The sequence below is a fragment of the Episyrphus balteatus genome, chromosome 3, assembly GCF_945859705.1.
Source record: "Episyrphus balteatus chromosome 3, idEpiBalt1.1, whole genome shotgun sequence".
Lineage (NCBI taxonomy): Eukaryota > Metazoa > Arthropoda > Insecta > Diptera > Syrphidae > Episyrphus > Episyrphus balteatus.
In genome coordinates this window covers 16,140,009-16,161,003 of record NC_079136.1, presented here as the reverse complement: position 1 = coordinate 16,161,003, position 20,995 = coordinate 16,140,009, and the positions used below count along the sequence as shown (strand labels likewise).

Below are 20,995 nucleotides of genomic sequence, written 5' to 3'. Positions count from 1 at the left end.
ATACGCGCTGAAGAAATCAAAAGAACCCAAAATACCTTACCTCAAAAGTCTAGAAAATTCTCATGTCTGCAAGTAGCGATTTTCAATGTCAAACTAGGAAATGGAGATTTACAAATTACCAAAAATATATAATGTTATTTTTTAAATGTTGATTAAAAAAAAAAAAATCAAGGCAATCTGACATCTCTGAAAAAAGAAATACCTTTTTTTTCATTTGTCAACCCGTATTATTATAACAGTTGCAAACTAACTACCGAAACTCTTTAATATATCTTCTTCTTCCTTTTTCTCGGCGCTGTTATGATCTCGATGTCGAGGGGATCATAACTATCCCACGTTACTGCTTCACACTAGTGATCCGCTTGTGGGATTGACCTCAGAAATCGGCGGCAAGCCTCCCGGTTTTGTATTGTTCCATTTCTAAGGCCAACTGAATGCTGGTGTTTTTGCATTTGCTTGTACCAGGAGTTTTTAGGCCTACCTTTCTTTTTATTTCGTGTTGGAACGTTGTATGATATTGCTTTTTTGACTGGGTTCTCAGGATCTCTCCTTTGAACATGGCAATATTGGCAATACCAACTGAGTCGGTCGTGTTCAATTTCTTTTTTTTTTTTTTTTTTAAACTCTTTAATATATAGTAAGTAATATAGTAACCAGTAAGAATAAAAAAAAAAAAACACTACATACCTATCGATTAAAAAGTGGTATTTTTTTAACAGATTAAGAATTTTTAAGATTTGCTTTAAAGAACACCCCTTTACAACCCCAGAATAAGTGCTAATAGGCTAAGTTTCTTCTTTTTGTTTTGATATTCTATGACTGTTCGCAAGTAAAATTTTCCATGCCAAACCGATTAGGTGCAGATTTTGATTTTACATTTTTTGGAATTATTGAAATGCTGATTCCAAAAACCCAAAATCAGTTTTTTAATCTGCACCTAACCTGGTTTGACCTGTCTTTTCAATAAATATGAGTAACTATTTCCACAATTTTTGTTTTAAATTTCATTCATTCACCTCCTAGTCCTTAATCGGCTTCTTCTTTAGTTCAAACCTACACGAAAAGTGTTATTGACACCTTCATCTTTATAAAAAAAAACTTTATTTTTTTAGATTTTTCTAACAAGTAACTTAAAAATGGACCGTGACAGCTAACGATGTCACCATGATTTGTCAGATTATATAGATACTCAAGATGATGTCTATATTTGGATTATTAATAAAGATTCCTAAAAATAAATAAAAAAAAAAAAAAACAAATCAAAACAACAATAATATAATCTTTTTGTATGAATCAAAACCACAATACATCACTCTCAACGTGACAACGAGTATTATATCATTGAAACTGTAATTACAAAAACCAAAGTTCATAAACAATTTCATCTACGATCTACGTAACTAAAAAGATTCTAAAAAAGGAAATGTCTTTGTTTTGTTTTATTCCCCTTTGGCTATAGAGAGAAAAATATATATGTGAAACGGTCAGACAGAATTACAGTTAATAAAAACGTTCAGTTTTCTCGCCATATAAAGATAACTAGCTCTACAATGTCGTCGATGCCGGTTGGAAAAAGATCACGTAGAGGTTATTGTAGGTGGGTGGGTTGAAAATAGTTTTGAGATTTGTTGCAAAAATTAAATTGAGAACAACAAGCAATAAAAAAATCGTGCATCAAAATTTTCTATTTGCATATTAATTTAATGATTGCTGTGTGTAGTTGGTATGAAAAAAAAGCCTTCCTTTTACTTTTCTGTTTAATTATTTCCTTTTTCAGCAGAACATAATGTACATGCAATGTAGGAAAGTTCGAATTAAAACATTTTTGTTTGTCATTTCTTTTCGTTTTCACTTAAATAAAAGATTTTCTTGAAATAATTGCCGATCACTGAAGTGAAACATTACAATTGTCTTGAATGTCTTCAATTATTATCGGTACAATTGTTTTAGTATCCGTGTTTGGTATTTCTTGAAAAAAAAAAAAGAAAATGCTTACCGTTAACATAATTGGAATATGGCACTACCTTTCATGTTCAAAAATTAGAGATAATATTCGTTCAAGTGTAACCATACCAAAAGGGAGAGTTCAGTGTTAAGTCATGATTTAATTAACTTCGCCTCGTAAATGTTTTTTATGTTTTACAAAAATTAAACTATTATTTCTTTCCAAATCTTGAGCAATGTGTTTGGGTGGTGTTGAGAAAAAAATGAGGTTTTTATCAATGCTAATCAAAAAAGCCAATTTTTACAGTCACTGTGGCGTATGTGTAACTTTTTTTCTACAGATAATATATAAAATCATTTTTAATTTCTTTATTTAGTGATGGAAACCAGAGTTGTAAAAATATCGATTGAAAAACAATGCATTTGAAATAAAAAATTTTTTTGTTGCAACTGAAAAATATTTGCATTCAAAAATAATTTTTTTTAATAAAAAAAATTTACATTAAAAATAAAAATATTTTGCATAAAAAAATGTTTTATTAATAAAGAATAAAGAATTTTCTGCATTGAAAAAAAAATTCAATGCGAAAATGCATTAAACATTTATTTTTAATATTCGTCAAATTTCTTACAATTTTGACTATTTGGCCTTACATTCAATTCAATATTATACAAACACTAGCTGACCCAGCGGACTTCGTTCCACTATTTCTTGTATTTATTTCTAATTTTCGACTCTGTAATTAGTTAATTTTCAAATGAAAATGAGGATCAAAACTTGAAAAGTTCATAAAATGAGTTTAAAAATATTCACTTTTAAACTTTTAGCAAAAGTGGCCTATGCAAAATACTCATGCATGCGCATAATTAAACCTATATTTTTCGAGAATTTGTAGGGGAGAGTGGGGCCAAATGTAACACTTTTTTCTAAAATCGATGGTTCTCCTACAAATTTGAAAGTGGGTCAACCAGACCTTTTTTAAATTAAAGACCCATGTTTTAGCTCCAAGATCCATCATAAAAATTTAGCAAAACATAACGGTAATGTTGAAAAATATAGCTTCCAAAAAAAAAATCGTGTTGTTTCAACTTACCCCACATACGGGGCAAAGTGTAACACATACCGGGGTAGGTTGTACCAAGAACTAAAAATAAGAGAAAAATACCTTTATTTGTTTATATTTATTTGTTTTTAATTAATAACAATAAAAACAAATCTTAGTCATGAAATTTTGGTGCAAATTTGTAAAAAGTGGAGCAAATCCAAGATTTCCAGAGAAAATTTGACAGTAGTCTTAAATAAAAGTTATTCGAATTCATAAATTGTTTTATAAGCTTTATGAATTCAAATGGTGGTTCAAAAATGTGTTTCCAATTTCAAAATAAATACAAATTCAATTACAAGCATTCATATTCAGGGTTGTTAATTATATTAGGTAAACAGTTTTTCAGTATAGGTAGGTTTTTACATGGTACAACTTGCCCCGGAAAAATGTTACAACTAGCCCCAGCATGAAATTTGGCACATAAAATCAATTTAAAAAAAAAGCGAAACTGATATAGACATAACACATACACGCAATTTGAGCCAAAACACGGTTGCATATAACAAAAAAACACTTAGCACTCTATCTTTTTCGGGTAAAGAGGTAGACCAAAAATAAAATTAAAAAAAAAAGTTACAAACATGCATTTTTTGGGCACCACTAGTGTAACTTCTCACCCTGTCGTCTAATCTTCATCTGAAGAAAATGTGCCGGTAGATATTCAAAAATTGAGCATTTTTCTCCTTTACGCGTTTCTTAATATTGAAAGGAACATCGCTTTTTTTAGCTGTTAATTCTTACCCCTGTTACATTTAGCCCCACTCTCCCCTATTTCAAAATACAGGTACTATGAAAAAATTCCGTATTAGACCCCTAATTTTTTTTTTTGAATATCTTTCTAATGGTGTAACTCAAATTTCTGTACAAAATTTTGCGTACCTGTAATTAGTCTTTTGTGGAAGGTCTATGACTGCAAAAAAACCTCCACAACTTGTTTTTGAAATTTTTTGAATTTTTTCAATACCTTTTTTAATTATGCAATAAATTTGTCTTTCATTAAAAAAAAGTCAACTCTTTACGACTTACCGTTTAGAAAATAGAATCTTTTTTCAATGTTGAGTTACCCCTGTTTACCCTATAAAATCTTATTTTTTTTTTGCCTTAAACCTTCTCCTCTTATGCCTCTTTGATTTAAAAAAAAAAATTAAGAAAATAAGTCAGCCGGTGCGGCTGACGTACACAAAACCAAACTTTAATATATGTATATAATAGAAATAGATAGTATAAATAAATTATAATTTCAACTATAATATTGAACCGAATGTAAGGCCAAATATATAGTCAAAATAGTAAGAAATTCGACGAATATTAAAAAAATAACGACTGGGTTGCACGTACTTGGTCTTACGCTAAAAGTAACTCTAATGTCAAAGGTTTTTGTTCAAGAAAATTTAGGAAAATTTAAAATTTGATATTTTCAAGAAATTTCATATGTAAGGAGTGTAAAAAATGAAATCTTTTTTTATAATTAATTAAACACCGTTTTTAATGATCTTTTATACAAAACCAAGTATGCCATTTGATTTCGAGCATTAAAAAAAATTCGAAAATTGTTTGAGCCGTTTTAAAAACAAATAATTTTTTTTTATAAAAATAATTTTTCAAAACAAAAGTTGGTTTGCCATTTTGAAGAAATAATTAATTCAAATATAAAAACGAAATTTCAAAATTTTTCACCAACCCGTTTTCAAAAATTTGATGTTTCAAAAAAAAAAAAAATTGAAATAATTATTTTTTAAAAATCCAAAAATGTGTTTTTTGCAAATTGTCTAAAATTTTAATAAACCTTTGCCTAAATGCTTTTGTATAAAAAATTTTCGTTGAAATGGGTTAATCATGTACGAGATATATTCACATTCAGAAACAAAAAAAACCTCCTATGGCATGTACCGTAAAAAACGCTACAAAAAATATTTTTTTTTATTTCAAAAATTGGCTCTTATGCGTAATACCTACTACACACAAAAATTTTAATTAAAATCGTTGGGGTAGTTTTAAAAAAAAAAAAAAAATTTTCTATTTCCTTTTATATGGCAGGTACCGTTAGTTTTGGTAATAACAAAAAAAAATTCAATTTCTCTTCCAGGAAATCGCCCAAAACTACCAACTACAAGGTTTGAAGAAAATTGCTCACCTCGAGCGACAGTCTATTTTTTTTTTTTCCAGACAGATAGAATAGCCGGATCCACTTTTTTGGCATTCACCATCATCGTAATATCATGTGTGATTGTTATCTCGAGTTCGATTTTAATTTACAAATCCGAAAATTGGCCTATATTTTTATTACCTATACACAAGTAAAAAGGGGAATTTATACAGTCGCTGTGGCGTATGGGTAACTTTTTTTACAGATCAAATATAAGTCATTTTTAATTGCTTTATTTAGTGATAGGAACACAAAATTGCATCAATTTTTTATCAACATTTTAAGAGGGTCGTAGAATGCCAAGAGGGGAGGGGGGAGAGAGGGTGCAGTTATGTTATCGAATTTCATAAGAGGGAAGAGGGATTTTCCTTCCAATTTTATCGTCTGTGTTGTCTATCCTTTTGTACGATTTTTTACTCATAAATTCATCATTCATTATTATTCTTAAAATATAAATGTAAATATAACGTCAACAAAACCCCATTCAACTGCATTATTTCTAACAGATGATCTCATACAATCCAAAGCCCTCTCATCACATTCAATGGCATTTTGGTTTAAAAAATAATGCATTTTTTTACAGGCGACCGGAAGATTGTATATAAATAATTTATGTAATTTTGCAACTCACCATGCTGCAGACTGACACCCAGTCGAAGGCAATTCCAAACGGAATCAGTTGACAGATACTAATTTGTGACTGTTGCTCAGTTGTCGCGCATTTGTTGCCATAGGCGTAGCAAGAACTGGCGCCATGGGCAAGTTCAAGTTTTCTTTTTAATTTTTTTCTATACAATTTTTCCTGTTTTATTGAAGTTCATGAAGATATGTGAAGATCATTAACCGCAGTTTTATTATCTTTGCATATTAATGAAACTATCTGAGACTCACTCAAGATCACCCGCTGTGACTAACTCAGAAAAATGCCCTTAATTGCAAAATAACTATATTCGTTTAGATTTATTTAAAAAAATTATAAAGTAGTTTGCTATAATGAGTCTTGAGTAATATTTTATAAACGAAAGATAATTCAAAAAAGTGGCGCCAAAGATGTAGGTAGGTACTACAAAAAAGACCCCAATTTGTATTTCATAATTCAAAAAGTTAAAAATAGACTTATTACACTCCATCTCGCTTAAAACTCAAGTGGTAGTTTATGCAATCAAAATTTTACCTTAATTTAGCTATTTTTTCTATAATCTTGACAGTTTTCTATTTATAACAGAACCCAGAAGTCCCAGACAATACAAACATTATTAAGTTGACAGTTTAAAGTTAATGATTTTAATTTTCATTGACAGCACCATAGTTGCTGTAGTGAGTGACACAACGAAGTAAAACACTCCAAAAGCTTTGTATGTTCATGTATAGGAAATTCAATTTTAGTTGTTTTTTTTATTTTTCTCATTTTTCCGTGTCTTTAAATCAATCAACTCAAGCTGAAGTAAACAACAACAACAACTAAAAGATGCGTTGCAACATTATACACAACATAAAAATGTACATAGCACGAACAGTAACTGTGCGTAATGGGATAATGGGTGCTACTGCAGTAGCAGCAGCAACCAACAAACAGACTCCATATTATTAAGAGAAAGAGAAACTGGAGTCTATGATTGAAAATTAGATGCACTTCCTGGCATACGCAGATCTACACTTAAGTATTTTCTGTTTTGGAATTTATTTCAATGATCGCGACAATAAAGTGTGTTTAGCAAGAAAGGAACAAATTAAATAAAAAATAATTAGATGGAAAAATTAGTACAATTTTTCAAATTGGAACAGCGATTAGCTAATTGAAAAAAATAGAACAAGAAAATTCATTAAATTAAATATTGCGGTTCTAACAATCCTATAAAAGAAGTGTACATATCGGTGGTACGACCAATCCAAAAACAAACCAATAAATAACAAGGAACAATTAACATTGCAACAACAGGGATATTCCGGTCTTGCCGAACTGATGTATTTAATATAATTTAAACCTTCTATCTCTGACGTCCTCATAAAATCTTTGGAACACCCTGCTCGGATTATTTGAAAAAAGCTGCTGGATGACCAAACTCTTTATAACTATACTTTCTTATGGCAACAGCTTTTCTTCTTTCGCTTCTCATATCATTTTGCGAGGTTATAGTGGAACCGAAAAAAGTTGTTGGTTCAACATTTTATTCTTAAAATGAGAATGTAACTACTTGCTTTTAACACTTTGCACTTAGGAATTTTTAACCTACAAATTCTTGAAATTACCAACGTCTTTCTCTAAGTGTACTTCATATATCTGTCCATTGCTATGTTCTGACCGAGTCGGAATAGTTGTGTGTGTCTTCTCGATGACACATAACAAGTTATTATCAATCAAATCTCCACTGATACCTGCGATTTGATGGCTAGTATTTATTTAAATTAAAACTGATATTTTGAATATAATACAGATAGGTTAGGTCCTGTGTTGAAAATCGATAGAACTCTTTTAAAAATGTTATTGAAAATCTTATATAGCTACGGTGACCATCCGTCCCGGTTTACCCGGGACTGTCCCGTATTTCTACAGCTTGTCCCGGGTTTTTATTTAAGAAACCCGGGACGTATAAGTGTCCCGTATTTTGTAATTTGTCCCGTGATAGTCCCGTATTTGCACATTCTCTGATTTTTGTATTCAATATTTTAAATACTTTGTACGGAAAACAAGAAAACAGTGGTTGGAAATTAAAATTTTTCTAGTACGCTGCTGAAGCAAAATGAAAAATTTTCTAAGTCTCCAAAGTAAAAAAAAAAACGATTAAAAACTCTCCATAAATTCTAGCACAGGTAAGAATTTTGTTGCCTAAGCTGCGTACTGTGCAACGAAAGGCAAAATTTTCGTTGTGCTGGTTTTGTATGAAAATTTTCGTTTTGCCTCTAGACTAGGCTTTAGTTTTTTTTAAATGTTCCTCAATTATTTAGTTCCAGCTTCTGTTTGTCAGGTTGGTACACCAGAAAAAATGTTTTCGAATAAAGAACAACATATGGAAGAGTAAAGAACCCAGATAAGTTTCAAAACTTTTAAGGACATGGTGTGTTAAAGTTCATACAATTTCAAAACCATTTAAATAAAAATGTTAAAAAACAGCTCTCCCGATTTTGATTAAAAAAATATTTTTTTAGAAGTTATTAACAGACATTATTAAAAAACCATTTTCTTGATTTCTGATTTCGTAAACGACTTAAACGATTTCAACGAAAACGCTCCCATAAAATCGTTTAGGAAATCTTGATATCAAAAAAAGGAAAAATTATGAAAACTCATTTAAAAAAAATTTAAATTTTTTTTGAAAAATCAATATTTTTAAAGCGATAGAACGAATTTTTTATCCGTCCCGGGTTTGGCTTCCAGAAATATGGTCACCGTATATATAGCTCAACATTAGTGTAGAGTTTTTGATATTTGATCATTTCTGGCAACACCATACTGTAAAAATATTAGTCTAACCCTCAATACAATTATATTATATTCATTTATTTCCTACAAATTTATTTAACCCAGTAGCTATATATATGACAATTGAAATATTAAAACCTCTATCCAACTAACTGAATGCAATTTGACAAATCTTCAATCTTTTCATTCAATGAGATCGTTTGTCTGACAGTTAAATATCTCCACGCTGTCACAATTTGTAATGGATCTACTATTTTTCTATAACAAGTGGGTAGGTTAGATATCTGCGTATTATAGAATATGGAGTCACACAGTATTCAATAATAAATTTTCTCAAGTAGACATTTAGAGGTCGATGGACTTAAAAGGAAAGAATCCCCCTTAAAATATTCTGACGTTTATGTTAGTGGCAGCCTTCTATTAGGTATATGTATATTCTATTACTCTTTTTTTTCAAACAGTGAATGACAAATTGATGCAAAAAATAAAACACTGAACAGAGGCCGGAAGACATTTAATGTTTAAATAAATGATCTTGCTTCGGGATCGTGAGAGATTTTTTTCTCTTGATTATAATTAAACAAAAGAATAATATTTTGTTAAATTGCTTTTTTTATTAATCATGATGTCTTGATTTTTAAGATTTTAATTTATATTGTGATAAAAAAAAGTGTGTTAATGAGTTCGTTTTGTGTAGTAAAATGTTGTTGATGTCTATTTTTTGTATTTTAGTAAGGGTCAGTGTTTAAATAGTTAGTTAAACCTTAGTTAACGTCAGTTTTTTTCGTAATAACTTTAAATGAATGTTAAAACAGTTCTAAAAGTACTAGATTTTCCTATGATAGCAGCTTTCAAATGTCAACTGACAAGTTGTAGACCATTTCTATGAACTGTCATATTTTACTCACAGTAACTACGCATTGTTTTTTTTTTTATGACAGCACCTTAGCACGTGCCCTACAAAATGAGATTATCTTTTCTATTTAGATAAATCATGTCACATTTTAGTTCTGTTTGTTTTTACTTTCTACTAAGTTTGATGAAAAGTTTATTAGTTTCTTTTATTTATTTATATTAATTTATTGCCATAAAAGTTTCAGCCTACTCTTTTTAAATTAACTTTCAAGACATCAATCAATTTAAACAAAAACTAGCTATCCAACAAGATGTTTTAATCACTCAAGTCGTTAAAAAAAGGCAAAGAAAAAACATAAAAACTCGTCAAAAATGCATAAAACGAACCATCAGTCAAGCTCTAGACTATAGTATAGTACGTGCAAAAAGAAACTAACTCTGCTATATTACAACATTATAAATGGTTTGATCTTTAACCGTTGGTAGATAGGTATAGTGTTGGCACTGTGTTAGTTCGGTTAGTATTTAAGCAGATAGCGGTGATATAGGAGGATAGGTGAACCTTACCCACTATTTTACAACAAACAAAAGGCAATTATCTTTACACAAAAGCAGGTGTAGACGCTTGCCAATTTTAAAACATCTATTTGTTGTTTTTTTTTTTGTATGCAAACAAATTAATGCTTGTTTAAGCTTTCACTCTAAAAAAGGAGGCGCAGATTTATGACTTTACTTAAAATTAGAGTCTATCGATCATTTTTTTAAACAGTCATTTAATTAGTGGACATTGACGGATCAAAGTATTCTGGCGCCCTGCGTTGCTTATTTGCTATCATAAAACGTTTCTTTGTTTTTGGAGAAAAGTGAACTTCCAAGACCTGTGTTCCTGATTCATGATTAGTTTCAAGTTACCTAGTTTGATCAATACTGATTGCAGAGTCAATCTCGATTATGGGATTAATTCTATCTGTCAGTATTAGTAAATCCGAAATGAATTGAACAAAAGAAAACATTGGACATTTTTTTAATAAATATCGTTTGAATTTTAGATAAACCAAAGAAAAATAAAAAATGTTCAAAAGTTTTTTTCAAAATCTAACTTTTTTTGAAAAATTTTAGTTATTCTTTGATTGATCAAAATTTAAACGAATTTTATTAATAAAATGTTCAAATAAACTCAAAAGATTTTGATTTTTCTCATGAAAAAGTGATTAGAAGTAAGTCATTTAAAGCTGCAGATGGTGTTTTATTTCATCCCAAAAGTTCAAAGCGGCACATTTTCTAAAAACCGTAAAAGGGCCTATTTTGATAGCTTTTCTTAATTGACCTCAAATGTAAGAAAACATTTTTTTTTTTAATAAAGTGAGCTTAATTTTTCAGTAGAGAATTGAATGAAGTTTTTAAATATATCCTTGAATTTTCTGTAAGGTGATTCGTTGTTAAGGTATTGATAGTCAAAGTCAAAAGTATGGGTTTTGGTTTGATGACTTATATTGCAGTGTTTTTGGAATTAATTTTTTTGGACCAAAAATAACGGTACTTGTCATATACCGATTTTAGTGAAATTGAAATATCTCGAAAACGGCTCCAACGATTATATTTAAAAAAATTTAAGTGTTAGTTTTAAGCTAAGGTCCATCTTTGAAAGAAAAAATTTTTTTTTGAAAATCATTATTAACGGTACCTGCCATAGAACCGTTTTTTTTTTCAAATCCGATTATCTCCGAAACTGTTTACTCGATTTCAACGAAACTTTTTGTGAAGAAGCATTTAAATAATTTAAATTTAAACCAAAAATAAAATTTCCAAAAAAATAATTTTTGGATTTTTAAAAAAAATTTGAATTTTTTTGAAATTTTGTTTTAAGATGCTGATTAGTGATTTCAACAAAATGGCATACCAATTTTATTTTAGAACTTTTTTTCTAAAAAATTAATTTTTTAAAAAACGGTTCTAACGATTTTGAAAATTTTTTTTTCTAAAAATGCACCTTAATATATAAATCAAAACTGCATACTTGTTTTGGAGGGCAATTTGATTTTAGATTTTATTTTATTTTCTTAAAAAACGAATTTTATTTTTTTTTCCAAATTTCTATATAAAAAGTCTTAAAAATTTAAGCAACTTTAACTCTAAGAGCAAGTTCGTGCGACCCAGTCATGCATTTTATTTAAATATCAAATTAACATTTTTTAAATATCAGCCAAAAATGCTCTATAAAATGTGTTTTATGATATTTATAATGTTAAAACAATATTTTTGTTATCAGGATGATATTTAAATGTCACATTTTGGAAATTTTTTTTGATATTTTATTATCATTTTTTCATATCAATTTCTCATTCCAAATTATTGAAAAATATTAAATACAAAATTCTTAATGTGTACTAATTTAAAGGCGCTTTGTGTTTTTTTCGAAGTAAAATGTATGATTTACTGAGAAAATTTGATCGGCACTAAGATTTTACTTCACATAGTTTGGGAGAAAATAACAAAACAATTATATCACCTATAATAGAGAAAATAATATCACCATTATTTTGTAAAGAATATTCCCTTTCAGTAATGTTTTGAAAAAGGAAAGAAAATTCTTAAAATAATAAAATTAATAAAAAGGAAAAGGAAAGAAATAGGTTTCATTATAATAAACAAAAACGTAAAATCTAGTCAACATTGATATTTTAATTGTCAAAGTGAAATTTTCACTATCCCACCTGAAATTAAAAAATGTCAAAATGATATGATAAAATATCAAAATTGATATTTTAATTGTTGGACGACTTTTTTCACTGAAAAATGTTAATTTGATAGCTGTTATTATCAAATTTTTTTTTCGGTGTAGAGATTCAATTCTCAGAACTTTTTTGTAGGAAATTGAATGCTCTATAACTTTGTCAAACAAAATCGAGAAAAAAATGGCTTTCATGACCTGCCTTGTCTCACTGGTTGAAGTTACATTAAAGTCTCCTATGACACTTTTATAGACCGATCTGAATAATATGCTTTTTTATTCATTGAGATAGCATAAAATTCAGCGGAGCTGTATCAATTAAAAAAAAATCACTAAAACGTACGTGTATTTTGTATGGGAAATCTTAGAACTCAAATGGCGAGTGTTAAATCTTAATTTTAAGGGCTTAAATTTTTAGGGAATTTTCATTTGGGCATTTCCAACCAAATTTTGAAATGGGAGTCACCTACCTATATTTTTTTTTTCTAATTTGAATCTATAACCAAAATCATCAGAAGCAATTTAAAGTATTAACAGATTTTATCACAGTCCACTGCAACCTGCAATAATCCTCACCTGAGAAAAAAGTGCGACCGAAAAAACATACTAAAACACCGAATTATTTACTGAATAACTGGTAAATTATAGTAAAGAAGTACGACCTCTCTAAATAATAAGATTCTTCCAAGGAACTAACTTTATAACAAACCAAGCTATACTCGTAGACAAAATTCTGCTAACAACTAATTTTAGTTAGATTAAATACAAAAAGCTAAAACCTTCTTTTTTTACCTTTTTTTAAATAAATTTTTAAATAAATATTTTTAAGGCCCCAGTTTTGTGTCTATTTATTGATTTAGAAATTAGTTACAATTCAACCTAATCACTCGATCGTAAATCAAAATAATATCTATTCCTTACGAGCGATCGCGATCGGTGGATAGGTACTTCAATTTTAATTGATTCCACAGAAGTAGTCAATATGGAACCAGAATGACTGCATCTTCTATATGAAAAGTGCCTTCTGCATCATTTCAAAGTAGATTTCCCTTTCGAAGTTCACTACTTGTACAATTATTTCCAATAAAACCCATTACAATGCACATATGGCTGTTAATTATATTTATCTCTTAATGTAAATCTATCTATTGAATGCTGCTATACTTTATAAATAAGTCTACTACACCTGCATTTAATCTTTTTAATATAGAGCGTGTCTATATCTGATAAGGACAAGGAATTTTTTTTAAAAATAGGTTAAGATGCTTAAATGTAATAATTGTTGAGCGGCAGAAGAACCATTGATGATGTTGATGCTGAAAAAGAACTCTCTCAATAATTAAAAATAATGTACCTTGACATGTGTACAATTAGGGGAAAGGAAAAATAGAACCATGAAGAGTTTATTTCCGGAAGTTTCATTGAAGGGTTGAGATTGTTGTTTCATGGAAAAAATAGTACGCACAATGTGTGGTTTCTTTATATTTAGTTTGTTCTTTTATTGTTAATCTTGGGTTCTTCAGTTTTTAAGAGATGAAAGAAATGAAGAATCAATGAATAAAGAAATCTATGTAATTAAATTTAAGACTTATTTTGTGTGTGTTTTTGAAGTGAAAACTTCTTTAGTATCGTAGTGATTTGAAACAAAATGAAACGAAAACGCGACACGACTTCAACTTGTTATAACTTTTTTGTTTTAATAGATAGATGAATGAAATTTGTACTGTAGATAGGTAATTAAATAATATATTATTGTACAAAATTTCAATTATTTTCATATTCAAAATTCGGAGATAACGGTAAAAAGATGTTCTTTTCGAACACACGTTATATCTTTTGATCTAGTGCACATACAAATTTGATTTAACTTTAATACGCATGCTGCTAACATAACCTTTTATTTGATATATCACACATAACGTTACGTGCTCTACAAGTTACACAATTTTAAATTGAAAAATTTAAAAATACCTCAAAACACCTGTGGAGATCTGTTGGCGATGACCAGCTATCAGTGTAGGAAGTACCGTAATTTCAGTCTGGAAATTCGACATGGTTGACTTTAAAAAATTCTAACTTCTCTTGTAGACATCTTTGACATAAGATTTATACATCATTATACAAGGTGAAACAATAAGCTTTCACATGGTATAAAATTTTGTATAAATTGATTTAAAGCATGAGAACATAAAAATAAATGTTTTTTTTTGCTTTTTAGATGAAATTTCATCGAGTTAAAAAAATTCTAGCTCTTTTTTTAGATGTCTCATACACCTGATCGATATATATATTTTGAGCTAAGACAATAAGCTTTCAGATGGTGTAAAAATTTGTATAGGTTGTTTGGGAAAAAATGGATTTAATAGCGTGAGAAGATAAAAATACGTGTTTTTTTGATTTTTTTGATGGAAATTGATCGAGTTCAAAAAATTCTAGCTCTTTTTGTAGATGTCTCATAGAACTGATCGATATATATATTTTGAGCTTAGACAATAAGCTTTCAGATGATATAAGATTTATATAGGTTGTCATATAAAAAACATGGATTTGAAGGTGATAGAATAAAAATAGGTAGATTTTTTCTATTTTTTTATTTTTGCAAGAAAAATGATTTTTTAAGGTTTCACTTCTACCACGTGTGAATTGCACACATGATTTTTTTTTTTTTCAATTTTGAGTTTGGTATACCTTTGAGAAAAGACGTCAGATGAGCTTGAAACCAAAGCGATAACAAAAGTTAATTTTCATGTGAAAATTAACTTTTTCGCACGAAATGTCATCATGACTTTTAGATGAATTGTTCCATAATAATTCTCATTCAGTAACTACTTTTATTTAAATAAAACAAAAAGTAGACAAATTTTATTCTCTGGGGTGATTGAACTTTCAGTTTGTTTATATAAATGCTTCTTTTAAGTTTTTAAAGTCAATTTGATAACAAAAACAGAAAACAAACGAAATAAAACCTTATTGACAGTTACTTTCAGCTGACACACCAAAAAATATTCCTACCAATAATGCAATTTTTGGCATCAATATCAAAATATGTAATTGCATTCACCTTAAAAGTGTGCAGAAAAAAAAACCGTCTAAATAAATTGTATGGTGTAATATCAATTTATCACCTTACCTGGCAAAAAATACATACCATTATCGTTTTATGAGTAAAGAGTCGTAATATTGCATTAGCTCTTGAATTTCGTATTCGCATGCATCGGGTTATGAAGAAATATGAAACATTTTAAAAACCCGCAATAAAAAAAAAAAAACACGAAGACTATCAAAATAAAGTGTGAATAAACATAAAGTTGATGCGGCAAGTCAAATAATAATAAAAATAATATTATGAACGGTGTAGAAAACGGCGAAAAGAGACCATGAACCATGGGTTTTTTGTGTTAAGAACATGAATTTTACAGTTAAGGTTAATGAATTAATCACGTTTGTTTTGTCTATTTATCTTTTGTAGACAGTTGAAGTCTTTGAATACATTGCAGATCTGTGTAAAAGGCTGCGGAATATTATTATTTTTTTTTTATGATTTTCACCAGGGATGGATGTTTTCAAAAAATATCACTAACAAATTTTAGTGTTAACTGTATTAAATTCTCGTATTTATTGAGTAGGATTTATTATTTGAAAAATATTTTTCAATCAAGAAATAGAAGTAGATCCTGGAAAAGAGAAGTAGGGAAGTAGATTTTATTTTCTTCCCAAAATCGAAGTAAATCTACTTCGATCGAAGTAAAGTCCGAACCCTACTAGGTATATAAATCCCATGGATTTGCCTTAAACCGGTCTTAAAATTTTTTTAAAGAACTTCTCTGTAAAATCATCACGAAAAACATAACTAAATTAATTATACCTACGTAAAAAATACGTTCAGGAACTGTATGAGTTTTAATATAAAAAACAGAAAGATTAACTTCTTATACTCATACAACTTTTATTTTTAACAATTAACGTTTTCGGGAATTACAATTCCCATCTTCAGATTGTATAGCAAAAATTAAAATTTATTTTAATAGGTAATTTTGTCATTAAAATCTAAACATAATTTTTTTTAAAAAGTTTCTTAATAATAATTTTTTAAAGGTTATAAACCAAAGACATCATCATTTAGCATCAGACAAAAAAGAATTCACAATTGGCCAGTGTCACCTATTGGTGAACCCAGTAATCATGTAACGGCATCTATGACGTACTGGGGTTCTTTTTACACGATATTTCACCACTGGTGGTGCTTTTGTTACTTTTTGGCGTCAAAAATTATTTGCACGCCGATTTCTTACTGGAAAGTCATGAAATTTTTTACAACGAAGTCCATTAGTATGAAAAATACGAAAAAACTGCTAATTTAAAAATGGAGGATCCAAAATGGGAACAGAATAGACTTTAAAATGGAATTTTCTTTTTCAAAATAGTATATGAGCTAAAATACTATTTTTATGTCAAAAAGTTATTGGAGTTTGGATTAAGGTAAAACTGTTCACATTAAATGGAAAAATTTAAAAATTTTGCAAACAAAGTCCAAAAAGTGCAAAGTTAGTAAAACACACTTTTAAATATTTTATTATGCAATTTCTTGGATTTTTTTTTTTATTGCCACAATTTTTTACATCTTTCCTATTTATTTTAATAAGACCTCGTGATTAATAAAATTCTCAACCATTTTTCTGTGCGTGTAGCTTATTTCCAAGAATGAAAGTGACATACAGTTTACCAACGAGTCCGAACAGCTAAGCAAATGCACTTTTTCATTACAATGATACTCCTGGAGGCTTTGTCAATTCTTCACAAGAGGCAATACTCCTGAAAAGAATGTTTTGTTTTAGGTGGTGGAGGCTGGGGTGTGAACTCAGACCTCTGGCACCATAGGCTTACGGATTGACCATTGCATAAGAAATGGTTAAAGGCCCATATGCATAAAAAATGGTAAATACTTGTACAATGGAATATATAAGTATAAACTAGTTTTGTTATGCACAAAATGTGGACAGAAATTGTTTATATTTTACAATTTTTCAAGTAAAATCATTTACTTCTTTTTATGCTTAGCACTTGAAGAGTAGAAGCCAACATTTTTGAAGAGCATGTACAACAATTTTGACCAATTTTTAACAAAAAAAGAATCCTTAAAATCCGAACATTTTTGAATAGTTACAAAAAATCTATAATTATGACAATCTTTAGTGACCCAAATGTTTTGTTCTTCCTTTTTCTCTCTACAGATTCAAATTTTAAAGAAACAATCAAAAAATCATCACGGATATTTTTCTGAATGGGTCGCGCATAACAAATTATTGTATTTTTATTTTTCATATTTGTTTTATGTTGTACTCGTATTATGGCCTCAATCCCAATCTCCATATCCTAATGAATATCTGGGTTAAAAGAACGGGTTCCCAATTTTTCGATTGCCAAGAACTTAAACCGCTGAAATCTGTTTGGTTTTGTTTGTTTAAAGTCAGCAACATGCAGAAGCAGGTGTTGTGTCAAGATGAATCTGCAGGTGCATTCTATATTGGCTGACTACGAATTGTTGGTAGATGCTAAAAAATGATGAATTGTTGTTTAAGCTTGAGGCTACAAAATGGACTAGATATGGTTACAAAAATAAATTCTACATTGAAGAATCATAAGTTGTTGTGTTTTTAATCTACACTCATAGAAAAAGTATATTAAAATTAGGCGACATATAGTGAGGCGGCTTAGCATCTAAATCGTGCAGTTTGTGATAAAAGCATGAAATTTATATCATGGGTATTACTCAATATTAGAGTTATTTTGAGATATTGGGCCACTTTGTATTCCATCCAGGAGCGTAGATACAAGAGATTTTCTGTGTTGCACCCGCATTGTTGCATATCATAGTATAGCTGATGAAACCTTTTTATTAATATAATACATGATTTCGAGGTAATTTTTAACGCCCGATCGAATAAAACCAATAGCAATATGCCTGGACCGTCATGTAAAAAGTTATTGCACTTTTTATAAATTGTCTTTTACTCAAACAGCAAGATTCAGAATATTACTAAGTACTCCTTGAAAAAAAGTGGTAGGTTGATAAAATTTAGTGTGGACTTTTCTAATACCATAGAAAAAAATAATAAAATATGTCCATCAAAAAATTTCAGGTCAAAGGGTGTTTTTTTTTAGCGAGAAAGAACACTTTTGAAATGGTACCATTGCAACACATGGAAAATTTATGAATTTTTTTGAACCGCATATATATTTTATACATCGTATGAGAATCAAAAATAATCAAAAAATGAATTATATTTACCATGGAATGTTGAATTTTCATGAAAAACTTAAATTGCTTGCTTTTATTTTTTATTGAATTTTCATACAAATTAATGTTTTGAAGGAGTGAGGTGCAAAAGTAAAAGTATGAAAAATAATTGTGCAGTTTGTGACAAAGGGATCAAATTAATAGGATTGTTAGTACAATATATAACCCTCATTTAAAGATATTGGGCCACTTAATATTTTACCTTTAAAGATGTTTATAACGATGCACAGAAAGCAATTTAAATAAAGTTTTGTGAAATTTGTGATTATTAGATGGCTCATGTACATCCTCATAGGTGAAATATTAAAAGGCCCAATATCTTAAAATGAGGGTTACATATTGTACTAACAATCCTATTAATTTGATCCTTTTATCACAAACTGCACAATTATTTTTCATACTTTTACTTTTGCACCTTACTCCTTCAAAATATTAATTTGTATGAAAATTTAATAAAAAATAAAAGCAAGCAATTTAAGTTTTGCATGAAAATTCAACATTCCATGGTAAATATAATTCATTTTTTGATTATTTTTGATTCTCATACGATGTATAAAATATATATGCGGTTCAAAAAAATGCAAAAATTTTCCATGTGCTGCAATGGTACCATTTCAAAAGTGTTCTTTCTCGCTAAAAAAAACACCCTTTGACCTGAAATTTTTTGATGAACATATTTTATTATTTTTTTCTATGGTATATGAAACGTCCACACGAAATTTTATCAACCTACCACTTTTTTTCAAGGAGTACTTGATAATATTTTGACTCTTGCTCTTTGAGTAAAAGACAATTCATAAAGAGTCCAATAACTTTTTACATGATGGTCGAGACATTTTGGTATTGATTTTATTCGATCGGGCGTTAGAAAATACCTCGAAATCATGTATCATATTAATACAATATTTCATTGCCTATACTACGATATGCAACAAATCGAGTGCAACACAGAAAAAGTCTTGTATCTACCCTTCCGAATGGAATACAAGGTGGCCCAATATCTCAAAATAACTCTTAAATTGAGTACTACCAACGATGTTAATTTCATGCTTTTATCACAAAGTGCACGATTGAACTCTTTTTTAATGCTAAGCCGCCTCACTAATAAGGTTCTCTTGTAAAATATTTCAGTTTTAAAAGATTTGTCTTTGTAGGCAAAATAATATACCAGAGAAGTGAAAAAAAACGTTGAGCTATCTACCAATCAACCTAAGGCGGATCTTTTCTCTCCATTCAAGTTATAGGTACTTATTTTATGAATGAACATTTATAAAGCAAATTAAATATTATTCAATTACATATTCACATCCTATAACTCATGTTTTTTTTTTAAATAAATAAAAATAAATAAATTTCTAACGAATTTTTTTTTTTTTAACTTTGTGGTTGTTATTTTTTAATGTTGTGCAATACACGCCCTAGAAATTACCTTATTTGTATGCAATTGGTCACAACTTGACTTCAATTTGAAATTCTTGCATAAGTTTTGTTTCTTTATTTTTTTCTTTGTTGAATGGCAATCTCGATGCTGGTTTCGGTATATCTTGGACTTGTTGGTATAGCCTTTCTCAGTACATCGATCCAATCGATTCATGTTAATGAAATCGCAAAATTCCAATCACGTTATTGCGAATTAATTTTAGGTTTTGGTGAGCGCGCGTTTGATTTTATTCAACTAGCGTATAGTTGTGTTATGTAGTTTTTTATATAGTAAAGTAAAATATACATGTATGTATATACAAAGTAGTTGATAGCTGGTTTTGCTGTGATGTTACAAAGAAAATTTTGCAACAAAATTGAATCAAGTCTAATCAGTGATACCCAAAAGAAAACAAAATACAAGTCAAGGACTGTTCAAAAATTGGCTTTTGGAGCTTTAATTAATTTAAAGGTTAATTAAGACTCAATTTAGCTAAGATATTATTTTAAATTGTATCTATTTACCTTATACACTAATGATTTGTTTTTCTTTTTTTCTATTTCAGGAGTTGAAGCAGCTTTAACTAATTGGATGTTTAAAAAGGTATGCATTGAATTTTCTTATACTATTTTTTTCCAGATTGAAACCGCCGCCGCCCTATTAAAATATTTCTTCGCAGACTATCTGACTCGGTTCTCAAAATGTTGCTTTCGGTTTTAATAAGTCGATTGTTTAAAACACAAAAAAATTATTTGGAACTAATTTTGTGTTAAAAATTTTTTTTAAAAAGATCAATTCTTGCTTTTATAAACATTAATAAATTTAAAGTGATTTTTGAATATATTTTAACACGAATTTGTAACGCGAAAGACACAAGAGAAGAAGAAGAGTTCATTCTATAAAAAGAGTGTCCCGATATAAGCTCATATTTTGACCTTAAAAACACTTATTTTTGTAATGAGGTGGTGGTTTAAATTGCATTGCTAAGTGGATATGTTTCCGTTTAGTATGCACTAAAACATGGGACAAATGAACCTCACGGGTCATCTGCAGATCCCGAAACTATATCTAATC

General features: G+C 29.0%; 1 protein-coding gene across 1 annotated transcript in view; it reads left to right on the top strand.

The window, feature by feature from the left end:
- LOC129916436 (uncharacterized) overlaps positions 1–20,995 on the top strand; it is a 104,402-nt gene that overhangs the window by 21,873 nt on the left and 61,534 nt on the right. Inside the window, exon 2 of the mRNA XM_055996406.1 lies at positions 20,487–20,524. The gene's annotated coding sequence lies outside the window, so the exon portion shown is untranslated. The remainder of the gene's footprint in view (positions 1–20,486; positions 20,525–20,995) is intronic.